Below are 13,632 nucleotides of genomic sequence, written 5' to 3'. Positions count from 1 at the left end.
GATGTATATAGACACATTTTAGAGTGTAGATTCACTCATTTTGTTCCGTATATAGTCACTTGTTGAAATCTCTAAAAAGACAAATATTTAGGAATGGTGGGAGTATGATATAGAAACCAAATAGGTGGCATTCACACAAAGCAAATCCAAACTAAGTTGATGACATATAATATGTATAATGTAAGCAATGCAAGGCGCCATATGCATGATATGACCAACATCAGCATGCCAGGTTAGAGCAAACACCTCAGGTGGTAAAACAGCATGGTCGGCTCCTTTTGAATCTCCATCTGAACAGTTATCTTCCTCTGGAATACAATCTGGAAATGCAGGAGGGGGGGCACTTCGCCCACCATGGAGCGGCGTCTGCATGACATTATATTCGCACGCAACAGTCTTCTCTTTTTCTCTACATGTTCAGTACGATTGTGTATAATATCTGACATGCATAATAAAAAATAGTTAGATTTTGTAAGGGCGAAGGGGTGCATGCAAAAATCAAGACTGATGGTAGAAAACGAGTGGATGGATCCAAAACTAATGATAGCAGGTAGATTATAGCTTCTGTTTAAAAAGATAGACAATGGATCATCTATTGTTTGTTGCCCAGCCAACATGAACCACATAGAAGACCCCAGATGAACCAGATAGTAGACATATACTATTCGTTGCTGGCTCGATATGAGACCCATGGGCAATTCAAAACTCAAGATTGAACGATAAAGTAGCAGGTAATAATAACCGATGTATAGCATAAGCAAACACGAAAGACTGCGACCTCTCTTCCGGAACTGTGTAGTCCTCAGGTTCATCTTCTCAGTCGATGATGGTAATGCAGTTGGCGTGGCTGCCGACAACGGGGAAGATGATCTGAGGCGGCGAAAGGAATTCTATAGGGGGGATCTCTGCTGTAGTGAATGCTTCTGTCGATGGTGCACCTCAAGTGGGGTGGATAACGGCACGGCAGGAGCATGACATAACACACAAAGTTTTATTTGACGCCTATCTAAAAATGAAGTAAATCTGTAAGGGCTCCTTAGAATTGGAGGATTCTATAAACGCAGGGATAGGAAAAACACATGAATAGGATAGGAATGCACGTGCAAACTAGAGCATTTGGAAACATAGGATTTCAGTCAACCTAGGTGTTTGGCTCACATGAATTGGAAGAACAGAGGAATGGAGAAACAAAGTGATGCGACGAGTGTACAACCTCTTTGGCATAGCCTTGTGGACCTCAGCATCATTGGGTTGGACGTGGAGGATGGTGATGATGCTGGTGTGACTGTCGGAGGCGGGGAAGAAGATCCGAGGCCTCTGGAAACAGCGCCGAGGGTACTGCTCCGCTGTGATGGAGGGTTCCATCGTTGGAGCAGCTCCGCTAAGGTGCTAGATGATGAGGCTAAAGCATGACAAGACAGACAACGTTAATCTGAAGTGGGACCCTAATATCATCTACAATAGATGATGTAAAATACATCACCAGAAAGTGCTATATGTAAAACGCATCAGCCGCGCCACGGCCACTCCGACAGATGCAGTAAGTACTGTTCACTCTGAACTTAACTGAAGAAAATGAACTTCACAGTCGAAACTGATTGAACTAGTAACAGAGCATTTCAATAGATGTTTAGGGCGTTCGAGCACTAGTAGCAGAGAAGCAGTGATCTAAATCAGCAGACGCTCGAGCAGGGAACACACTAGCAGAGAGCAAGTCGTGCAGTAGCACTACGAGCGAGTGCTAAAGAAGCAAGTCCTGTAGCTGCTGGAGGTTGTGCAGCAACAGCATCACAAGCGAGAGCAAGAGCAGAGCAGCAGCACGAACGAAAGCAGGAGCAGTGCAGCAGCGTGGCCGACAGCAAGAATAGAGCTGCAGCGCGAGCGAGAGCCGGAGCAGCTGCAGCTAATGCTGTTGTGGAAGTCGCCGCCGAGGAAGGAACGACATGGGAGAGAGACACCATGGATGATGTGGCCGGCGACGGCACCGTCGATGGAGACACGCCTTGTCTACTCGGTATCGAGCACCGGCAGCCCCGTGAGATTGAATAAAACATAAAATGCAACGGTGAGTGCAGAACCTCCTTGGTGGCGCCGAGTTGGCCTCGGCTTCATCAGAGGAATTGGTGAGGTGCTGCGGTTCCGGTGGGGCAGGTCAAGACAACGCTGTGGGGATTGAGGTGACGCGATAGATGAGGTGAACATCGGGGCAGCTCCATGGAGGTGGAGGACGGGGCGGCTGATCCGGCGGGACGACGAGATCGACAACGGTTCCTCATCCGGTGCGGTGGATGAGGGACGGCGAGCTGTTGCGGTGGACGACATAGTCGGGGAAGAGTCTCCGTCTGGGCGGCGGTCGGGAGGCCGAGGGAGGAGCATGGGGTTTCGCGGGTTTTGGCGGCCTCAGTGTACGAATGGGGGGGCGAAGGGGGAGGGGGCAGCCAAGCTTAGGGACGCGCTTGTCCAAAATGTAGGGTAAGTTACCGGCGTACCCCCATCAGTTTTGACACCGTGACGTGGAGCTTCATTTCCGGCTGAGGGGTAGAAGGGGGATTTCGCGTGTTTGGGCTGCGGGAGCGATTTCGGATGAGGAGGGAGTTCTTGTGCCCATCCAAATTTCGGGATAACAAGGCGCGGCGCGGGTTGAAGAAGTGGGAGTTTCAAAGCAGGTGAGAAAGATACTCGAGCTTGAAAATTTTGGGATAACAAGGTGCGGATTCCTTGTTCGGCAGAACAAAATTAACGTGTAAAAAACAATTCATACAAGACACAAGAGAGTCATGTCCCCTTTTACTATATTGCTATAGATGCCATTGAAAAAACTACAAGAAAAATGTAAAAAAAATCAGGAGAACAAGATTACCCTGCATAGTACCAAATCGATTCGCACTTCCCTCAACAACAACAAAAAAATAATCAATTCCCACCAAAGAAAGAGTAATGTCCCTTTTTATATGATTACAGATGCCATGATCTCGAATTTCAATTTTTGAATCCACGTTATGTTGACTTCGAATATATCGTTAGGTGACCTTGCGGTTTATAATTGATGTACTCGTACATTTTGATCTTCCATCATATATGAACATTTTACTCCACCATGTGAACATATATATTGTCGTCTACCATGGACTAAATTTGAATCAATTTTCCTTATTTGAATACGATTGTTGTCAAGTTATACAATAATTTAAATATTATCTTGATAACAAAAAACATACATATAGCAGTAATCATATTTCACTATGAACTACATGTACCATACGCTCTCCAATTCAAATATTTGTATCCATTTTATGTTGAATTCAAATCATAGTACATTATTGGTCTAGGTAGCGAGGTGTTTGGGATAATCTAAACCCTGTTTTCATACGTATAATTTTTGGCTGAATTGGGACAAGTTTTGGTATAATCCTCTTGCAAAACCGGAGATTCTCTCAACAAGCCTCGTGGTTCCGAGAGGGAACGTGTCACCTTTGTGTGCAAAACGATATACGCTGCCTCCCCTCTGATTTTATTTACAGAGGCAACATAGAACTATATGAGTGCCCTGTTAAATTTTGGAATTATTTTGGGTTCAATTGGCCTTTTATACATTAATTGAGTTTCTAGACTTTTAATGTGCATAATCTAAATATGAATTGCATGCACATGCTCCGGTGCACCAAAGTGGGTTGAAAAATCACATCTGTGTCCTTGGTTGAATTTATAGGTCCCATGGAAGAAATGAGAATGAAATTCAAACATCTGGGCGTCATGACTCAGCCGAGAACATCGAGAAACTTTGATTTTAAATTCATGTAAATCGAAAACTCGCCTGGAAATCATGAAACTTGGCATGGTGTCATGTCATGGCACTAACATGTTGTGGTAAAAAATTGGGCCGATTTGGAAGCTCGTGGCTCTAAGAGGGAACGTGCCACCTTTGAGTGTGAAACGATATACGCTGCCCCCCCTTGAGTTTCTTAACAAAGGCAACATAGAACTACATTAGTCCCCTGTTAAATTTTGGAATTATTCTGGGTTCGTTTGTCATTTTTTATACATTAATTGGGTTTATGGTCATTTAATGTGCATAAGTCAAATTTGAACTACAAGCACATGCTCTCGTGCACCAAAGTTGGTTGAAAAATCACATTTGTATCCTCGGGTGAATTTCTAGGTCCCATGCAAGAAATGAGAATAAAATTAAAACATCTGGGCATCGTGGCTCGGCCGAGAACATTGAGAAACTTGGTTTTAAAATTCTTGTAAATCCAAAACACGTATGAAAATCATGAAACTTGGCATGGATGTCATGTCATGGTACTACTATGTTGTTGGTAAAAAATTGGCCGAATAGGAACATATTTTGGTATAAGCTTTTGCGAACCGAAGCTTCTCTCAAGAAGGCTCGTGGTTCTGAGAGGGAACGTGCCACCTTTGAGTGTGAAACGATATACATTGTCCCCCTTGAGTTTATTTACAAAGGCAACATAGAACTACATGAGTGCCCTATTAAATTTTGGAATTATTCTGGCTTCGTTTGGCCTTATTTACACATTAATTGAGTTTTTGGTCATTTAATGTGCATAATTCAAATTTGAACTACAAGCACATTCTCCCGTGCACCAAAGTTGGTTGAAAAATCACATTTGTGTCCTCGGGTGAATTTCTACTCCCTCCTTCCATCTATATAGGTCCTAATGGATTTTTCGAGGCTAACTTTGACCAAACGTTAGAGCAATAATATATGACATGCAACTTACACAAAGCATACCTTCAATTTTGTAAGTCAAAGGAGCTTCCAATAATATAATTTTCATAGTATACATCTCATGTGCTATTAATCTGTCAAATGCTGTCTTGAAAAACACATTAGGCCCTATATAGATGGAAGGAGGGAGTAGGTCCCATGCCAAAAATGAGAATAAAATTCAAACATCTGGGCATCGTGGCTCGGTCGAGAACATTGAGAAACTTGGTTTTAAAATCATGAAACTTGGCATGGTGTCATGTCATGGTAGTACCATGCCGTGGTAAAAAAATGGCTGAATAGGAACAAATTTTGGTATAAGCTTCTTGCAAATCAGAGCTTCTCTCAAGAAGGCTCGTGGTTCTGGGAGGGAACGTGTCACCTTTGTGTGCATAATTCAAATTTGAAATACAAGCACATGTTCCAGTGCACCAAAGTTGGTTGAAAAATCACATGTGTGTCCTCGGGTAAATTTCTAGGTTCCATGCAAGAAATGGGAATGAAATTCAAAATTCCGGGCGTCGTGGCTGGGTTGGAAACATTGAGAAACTTAGTTTTTTTAATTCCTATAAATCCAAAACACGCATGAAAATAATGAAACTTGGCTTGGTGCCATGACATGGCACCAACATGCTGTGGTAAATTTGCAGTCCGATTTGCGAAGGCGCACACATTAACAATCAACAAAGTCATTTTGGAACAAGTGCTGTCATGTTACAATCGGAAACACAAGTATTATTGAAACCGTGGGCGTTCCACTTACTAGTACCATTTACATGCCGCCATGCGTCCCCATTTTTTATTAGCTAGGAGGCGCCATGCAGGGTAGCTATTTGAGTACGAGAGGCGTGCGATCAGACCCATGCGCGTGCTTATCGGGAGGAGAGCCCTTTGACCTCCATCTGCCATCCACCTCTCTCCCAAGGTCTCCATTAATGGCGCCCGAGCCTCTGTTTAATGGCGTGGCTATGTCTCACTTGACTGAGATTTAAGAGAGAAAAAAGAAAATCTGAAAGCACAGATCTTGATGTAAGATCCGACGGACCTATATAGCATCTACTGCGACTTATAGCAAGACTGATGAATATATAAGGACGATTAAATTTTTTTGATCAAAGAAGGGCTTGCCCCTTCCGATTTTCATTACTGAAAACCACCACAATTCACAAGAATTCAGCACAACTCCAGCCTAACACGAAGGACTAAAAGCTACCAGATTGAAATCGCAACATCCCAAGAGGCCAACAAAGGCCAAACATCCGTGCTAGAACCCAACATTTCACAACCGACGACACAATCCACATCCTAAACCGATTATTACATCAAAAGAAACCAGGAAACTAGTCTCCGCAGCGAGCGGCGATGAGCTATTTCGTGTCCTCAAGACGCTACTTGAGAACATCCACAGATTCCTCCACCAGCCTTTGGCGCTCATTGCGGAGCATGTCATTCTCGTCCATAAGTTTCTTCAACAAGGCACTGGTCTCCTCCTGCAGGTCTGCACTTCGGACGATCTTCTCCCTCAGCAGGTCGCGCTCGGCCCGGAGCCTCTCATTGCCCTCCCTTAGTTGCCGGATGACGCCGGTAGCCTATTCAAACGAGGCTATCATGTCATCCTGCAACCTCGCCGAGCCGGAGATCTGATCCATCTGGCTATGGACGATCGCATGCATGCGCCTGCAACAGTTGTCGCCTGCCCGTGAGAAATTTTCCCAGGCCGCCGCGGCGCGGCGGGACATCTATGCTGCATTCGTGGCGTGACGGGACATCTCTGCTGCTTCCGTGGTGCGGTCAGACCAGTCTGCTGCATCGACGACGCGGCGGGACCTCCGTGCTGCTTTAGCGGCGCGGCGGGACCTCTGTGCTGCTACTTCCGCGCGGCAGGACATGTCGGGTGCTCTCGCAGCGAGGCGGGACATCTCTCGTGCTTCCGTTTCCATGCTCGCCTCTCCCTGGTGGCAATCTCTTGACCCAGAACTCACGCTGGCCATGGCAGACGCAAGGGAAGGATGCTGAATGACTTGTTTGTTTTTGTGGATGAGGAGTTCAGGAGGAATGTGCAGTCATCTTGGCATACTAGTATTTATAACCGAGTACTAATACGCTCCTAAATGGGAAATAGTTTAGGTTGTGATCGGTGTGAACAAGTTTGCAATTCAATATAGCATGGAGTAATTTGGAATGTGACGAGACACAAGCTCAAAATTTATAGACGGTTCTAGTTTCGAAGTGCGGCACTATTCCCGGATGGAGTACTTCTTTTTCTACTCCCTCCTTTCTGGTTTTATAGGGCTTATCTCAAAATTTTAGTTTTTCCATTTTATAAGGCTCAATTTGGTTGTCCCCAACACATGTTCAGATTCCAAGGTGCATTAAATCATTGCATGTAAGTATTAAGAGAAAATTGACCAATGCATCTACTTTATGCATGCATGCATTGCAATTAATGAATTAAACCTATCTCTCGGGACTTCTCGCACGCACCATCGTGCCACCCACAAAAACTTGTACTCTGAGTTTAGTAGTACGTTATACAGGAAGAGAAGAGGTGCATGCACGCACTCCTCCACTCACACACGCGTCTGTTTTTCTCGAAAAGGAGGATGATGACCCCGGCCTCTGCATCTGGGAGTCACACATGCAAATTATTGAAATATATCGAGTGAAGTGCTTTGATGTGCCGCGTCAACTCGTACATCAATGAGAAGTTTGATTATCCTCTCCCTCGAGGACTTAACTGCACCTGCCTTTGGCTGTATGACAGGTTGGCCACACACCTGTAGGGCCCACCTATCATCCACGCAAAGGCAGGACCGTCCCTCCCTCGCCCATGAGCGTGGTGGCTGGCAAGACTAGGAGAAGCTTTCGCTACACGCTCTCCCTCCCGCACGCGATGGACATGCAGTAGTTCAATCGGTGTCAGATGGCCAGAAGCGTATTGTAGTACTCCTCCAGTGCAGTAGTATTCCATCATTGTTCGACTTCCCAAAGGGGCGATGAGCCAAGCGCAGCCCGGACGCTCGTGTGGCAGTTTCATGTGTATAGTAGTCTAGGATAGCGTGTACCGTTCCTATAAGCTTAAAATCGTTGGGGTTGGCTCCATGCTATGTGGCCGTCTCGAAGTATTTAAAAAAAATAAAATAGTCTTCTGGCCCTACCCGAAAACTGCCGCGCGTACTACCCGGGAAAAGCCCCGCCCTCAACTTTTAACTACGCGAAAATAGTTCGAGCTTGTTCGTTCTATATAAATACAGTACTTACTGTATGTTTATTCACCCGTGGGGTTGTTCAATGAATGGAGGGGCCGGGAGCACAAGTGAACAATATTGTAGTACTACTAGTAGTAAGTAGGAGTCGTACAGTAGTCACCTTAAATAGAGAGTTTCTTTTCTTTAATGCCACATACACAAATTGAAACGCTTGTTGTGGAGAGAAAAAAGATAATCACTCCACTATATATGGACGCAGGGGCCTGAGCGCTTGCTTTACTAGGGTTGCTCTCTTCATTCTCTCATCCTCTCTAGATATAAACAAGACATCGATAGCGACATTTTCTCTCTGCTCACCGCTGGTCAAAGATCCGTTCGGATCCCTTCGGCCGATGTGTGTAGAGGACTAAAAGGTGCATCGTTCACGCGGTCATCGCTGCCGAGGGAGGAAACCCACAGCTGCCGGAGGGGCCCGATCCTCTACCTGTGGCGTTCTCTCTGACACATGGCCGGCTCGGGAGGTCCTCCGACCCTTCTTCCTCCCTGCCGTATTGTCGGCAGATCCGACCTACCGCCGCCGACATCCTGGCGACCCTCAGGTATAAGTTCTTCGAAAGTGGCCTTGCTCTACTGCCACATCTCCCCACGTGTCTGCATGTGCATCTTTTTCTACTCCCATCAGCTCTTCCAAAGCCACCTAAATTTTTAGTATTATTAGAGGTAAAGCTACTTCATGCATTCGAATCTAGGGATTTGTTCAAACAACGAAGAAAGGGGGGAAAGTTGTAGCATGAATCTAGGACTTGATTCAAAGAGGAAATAATATGGTGAAAGTAGTAGAGACCGGATACCCAACCGGTCTCTTGGTTGAAAAGGGAAATAATGGGAAAACGCAGTACAAATTGGATAAGGAACAGATCTATTATTGGTTGAAAAAAGGATAGAAAGTGGCGGCTGGTGGACAAGTCAAGAGTATGTCCAGGATTAGATTTGCTGCCATCACATAGTAAAAGGTCTCCAGGATTAGATTTGCTGCCCTCACATAGTAAAAGGTCTCAGGATTAGATTTGCTGCCCTCACATAGTAAAAGGTCTCCAGGATTAGATTTGCTTCCCTCACATAGTAAAAGGTCTCCAGGATTAGATTTGCTGCCCTCACATAGTAAAAGGTCTCCAGGATTAGATTTGCTGCCCTCACATAGTACAATGGCACTCCTGCTGTTTTCCCCAGTATGATAAGTAAGTTGCTCCTTTACGCTGCTGAGTGTCCTGGTGTCCCCATGCCCTTGAACCAACTCTTTAGCTGCTGTTGATTTACTATGTCTGGTAAACAAGCAATGCCACCATTGAAGTAATCCCATATTTGAGGAATCTCATTGTTGATCGTAATGCTTCTGGTAACATGAAGCATTGCTGACGTTTTAAAATTTCTACTGTCCTTGCGTGATTGCCATGAACATAATTGACACGCTTCTTTTCATTTTGTATATGTTTCGTATATTCTTATTGACCAGCAACTGTTTACTTTCTATCTTTTTATGCAGATAGGGATATCCATTTCACCTTGTTGCTATTGTGACCTTTTGGTGAACTGCAAAAAACACTTTTTTTGGAATGAGTGCCTTGTGCAGTTCAACTAAAATGTCACGTGGGCAACATCTCTCAATTTTGGTGGAACTGCACAAAATGGTGATTGGAGTTTCCAAAATCTCCGTCAAGTTCTGCTGGTAATCTCGTGCAATATTTTATTAGCCTTTGCAAGATGGAGCCGTCACTGTCACCATAATGGCACTTTATTTTAGTGGAACTGCACAAAAGGATAAGAAAATTATAGTTGCACCTTACATGAGCCGGACAGCCAACCTTAATGTTCCTCAATTTTAGTGCAACTACTAAAGAAGAACCTGCCAGCTCACAAGAGCAAGTACTTCTTGCTAGCTGAATGATGCAATCTTTGCTTCATTTCAGGTGAACTGCAGAAAAAGGCGCATGAATTGAATCATGGAACTCCAGGCATATCTCATCCAAGTAGAGCTGGAGGTTGAGTTCAAGGAGGCCGCTATTAGAGAGAAATCATGCTCTCCTGTCTCCTTATTTGTGTTGTGCAAACATGCTGTGCAAACAGGAATACTCAACTACAGATGTTGTGATGATCAAGAGCATTCGCCAAGTTCTTCGATTGTATGACATGGCTAGCCAAGATGGATTTAATCCCAATATTCACTTTATCAAAAGGCTCTAATGGGTTGGTTCTGAATCTTGCAAGCTAGGAATCAGTGCGATGTGTAGGCATCTTTGTTGTACTTATTATTTGGATCTTATTTGTTGGTTCTGAATCTTGCAAGCTGGGAACCAATGAGATGTGTAGGCATCTTTGTTGTACTTATTATTTGGATCTTATTTGTTGGTTCTTAATCTTGCAAGCTAGGAAACACGGCATGATGATGCAGAGGACAACAACCATAACAAACAGTTCAAACTTGGTAGTATTATCTTTGTGAAAGTGCGACAAATGTGCTGATCGTGTGCGTCCTGAGAATAATAATTCTAATTGTTGTGCATGTTGATCCTGTGGCACTGATAGAACGAGCGAATGCATTGCTTGTTTTAAGTACAAATTTCTATTAAAGATAATTAAATTTAAGTAAAGTGACCACTAACTCCTGTTATTACAGTACCAATACAGACCCGCTCGTGAACCGATGTGTGGCCGAGGGTGCATCTTCTGCCGGGCGTGCAGCGGACGAGGGAGGGGTAGTAACGGTTGTCGCCTGTACACACTCAGATTACTGTTGAATCCAGTTCCCCAAGAGCTGAAAAACGAACTACTGCCGCCGCCTACACACTCGTTCACTCGAAGAGACTCCAATGGCGATCCGAGGGGTGAGCCTGCTGGATATGGACTTCAGCAAGGAGTTCCCCTTTAAGTTCGCCGTTCATTCCTATGGCTGCACCAAGTTGAATGTGATGTACACCAACGATACAGACTCGGTGAAGCTCTGCCTCGCCTCAGTCCTATGGCTGCACCAGGTTCTGGAGCATTCGCCCATTTCATCGGCAGCGCCGACTGCACCTTCACTATGGTGGAGAGAAGGAAGAACGCGACGATTCGGCCATCTAGTGCAACAAGCTTGTCGACATCCAGAAGCAATACAAGATCATCAGCAATGGGCAAGAGAAGGACTCCGTGGTTGACCTCGCTGAGACCATCATCGACCCCTGATACACCAACATGAAAGAAGACGACCTGGACATGTGGGAGGTACCTCTGAATCTAGCCTAGATAACCTACGCGGCCAAGGACGCATACGCATGCTACGACATGTACATGCAGATCTTGGACATGAGGGCGTGTCTGCTTCCCGTAACCGACGAGTAGACGGACAGCCGCAACGTCATGATCAAGCGTGCCAGGAAGGTCTAGATGTTGTACTTTATCTGTTTATAAGAACCTTTATCATCTGAGTGTTTCATGCATTAGCCTATGTGTCGTAATTATCTGTTTTGTCCGAAATATTTCTTTTAAGAACCCATTAACCTGATTGCTTTTTTAGTGGCTATTTGCTTATGCATGTAAACTAGTTCACTTGTCCGTAAAAAAAACTAGTTCACTCGGCTGCCGTGCTTTGAATCTCCTTCCTCCCAACATATTCCCCTCCTCAAGTGGACCCAGCAAGTCTCTGAATTTTCTCCCACTTTCTTTTTCGATGTAAACTGAGTTTTCTCCCAGTACTTTCCCCTAGAACCAACTCAACTGTCCCACGTCTAGCCTAAAAAATAATAATACCCCACGTACTATTAACTCATCAAATTAAAATGATATTTTATTTTGTAAGTTGAAAGTTCTTATAAAATAATAATAATAATTGTATATATATAACTTGGCAAGTTAACTCCTAGTGTTTGCGTACATAAGCTTGCAAAGATTTTACTGATGTGCAATCATGTGTTTATGTTTTCATAACATTTCTCCGTCTAGCCCAACATGATATTTTCACCCAGCCCAGCAAGTCCGCAGATTTCGAGAAAAATGCATATGTGATTTAAACGGGCTGCATAGATGCTACATCATTGTTTCACCCAGCCCACCAAATGGACTAAAAAACAAATGGACTGACAGCTGGGTCCACGGCCACAGCCCAGTTTTTTTGTGATTTGCCAAGTAAGTCGCTTTGTCAGGCCTGTTGGGCTGCAAATCTTTCAAGACGAGGAGAGCTTTCATTCGGCTGGCCAAGAAAATGGCCCATCAGTAATGAGAAATGGGCTATACATTTTTAAAACACATCAAACCGACAATTAGTTTCAAATATCTTTTTTTTCATTTCGAGATTTTAAATTACATTAATTTTTATGCGTGGAGAATTTGTTAGATTTTATATTGATATACATTTATTTTTAAAATTAGTTTGAATGTGAGTCGAAATTTCGGGATTAAAAACAGTTCGGACCGCACCGAAATATTTAAAATTTTGTATAATTTTTTAACCGTGGCCACAATATGGGATGTAATGCTAAAAAAATATGGGCTCAAAAAAACCTTAAGAATTAGCAAATGGGTTGTATGCTATTTTCCACAGATTTGAGGCTTTCCTAAAAAAGGTTGACGCACAAGCAGTGACTGTTGGATGTCCATCGAACAGCCGTCGTGCTTCTTCAATCTCTGCTCTTCCTGCTCCAGCCGCTCAAACAAGCGCCGACGGAAGGACTGCCTGCTCCCTCCTCCCCGCGGCCAGCTGTGCTGCCGCGCAGGCCTCACCGCCCCATCGTACTCCCATCGTTGGCCTAGCCATCCCTCTACTCACTCACACCTGTTGTTATTCTCCGGCGACGGCAGACGAACCAGTAAACCCTCGTATAGTCGTACTCCCCTCCGCGTGGGAAACAACTGCCGAGTCTTCCCTCCCTCCGTGTCGTTCCCTTCCTTGGCCTTGCCATCGTCCACCGCCCTGGTGCTCTCGGCGCGGCCTGGTCAACGTGGTCAACGACCGACATGCATCTGAAGTGGACTGTACGTGGAGAGGCCGACAGCTGGGTCCACGGCCGCACGCAAGGAAATGCCTCCTTATTACGCGCAAAATAATGATTCCTCCACCTGACATTAGGGACCCACCGAAAGGGCCTCGTATTTCATGAAAAAAACGTTACCGCCGCTGACAGCTCGGACCCACCAGCTATATCTTTGCACGCAAGGAAGTGCCTCCTTATTACGCACAAAAAATGAATACTCCCCCTGTTAGCTGGGACCCAGTATAGTGGCAGGCTGACTTGTGGGCCTACTAAGTTGACGGGGACGGAGGGCTTTGTCAACTTAGTCAATATATGCACGATTTTAGCTCCAGTAACCGTACGATGTCCATCCAATGGCTGTAGTGCTTCTTCAACCTCTGGTCTCCTTGCTCCAGCCGCCCAAACCAGCGCCGGTCGTGCCTCGTGCTCCTGCCTCCCGTGGCCGGCTGCGATGCGGCGGAGGCCTCACCGCCCCCTACTACTCCCACCGCTGGCCAGGCCATCCCTCTACTCACCCACACCCACTGTTATTCTACGGCAACGGCAGCCTCACACCACAGCGAACCAGTGAACCCTCGTACTCCTCTATGCGTGGGCATCCACTGCCGCGTCTTCCCCGGCTCCACGTCGTCCCCTTCCTAGGCCTCACCGTCGTCCACCGCCCTGGTGCTCTCAGTGCGGCGTG

The sequence above is a fragment of the Triticum dicoccoides genome, chromosome 5A, assembly GCF_002162155.2.
Source record: "Triticum dicoccoides isolate Atlit2015 ecotype Zavitan chromosome 5A, WEW_v2.0, whole genome shotgun sequence".
Taxonomy (NCBI): domain Eukaryota; kingdom Viridiplantae; phylum Streptophyta; class Magnoliopsida; order Poales; family Poaceae; genus Triticum; species Triticum dicoccoides.
This window is presented reverse-complemented; position numbering follows the sequence as displayed.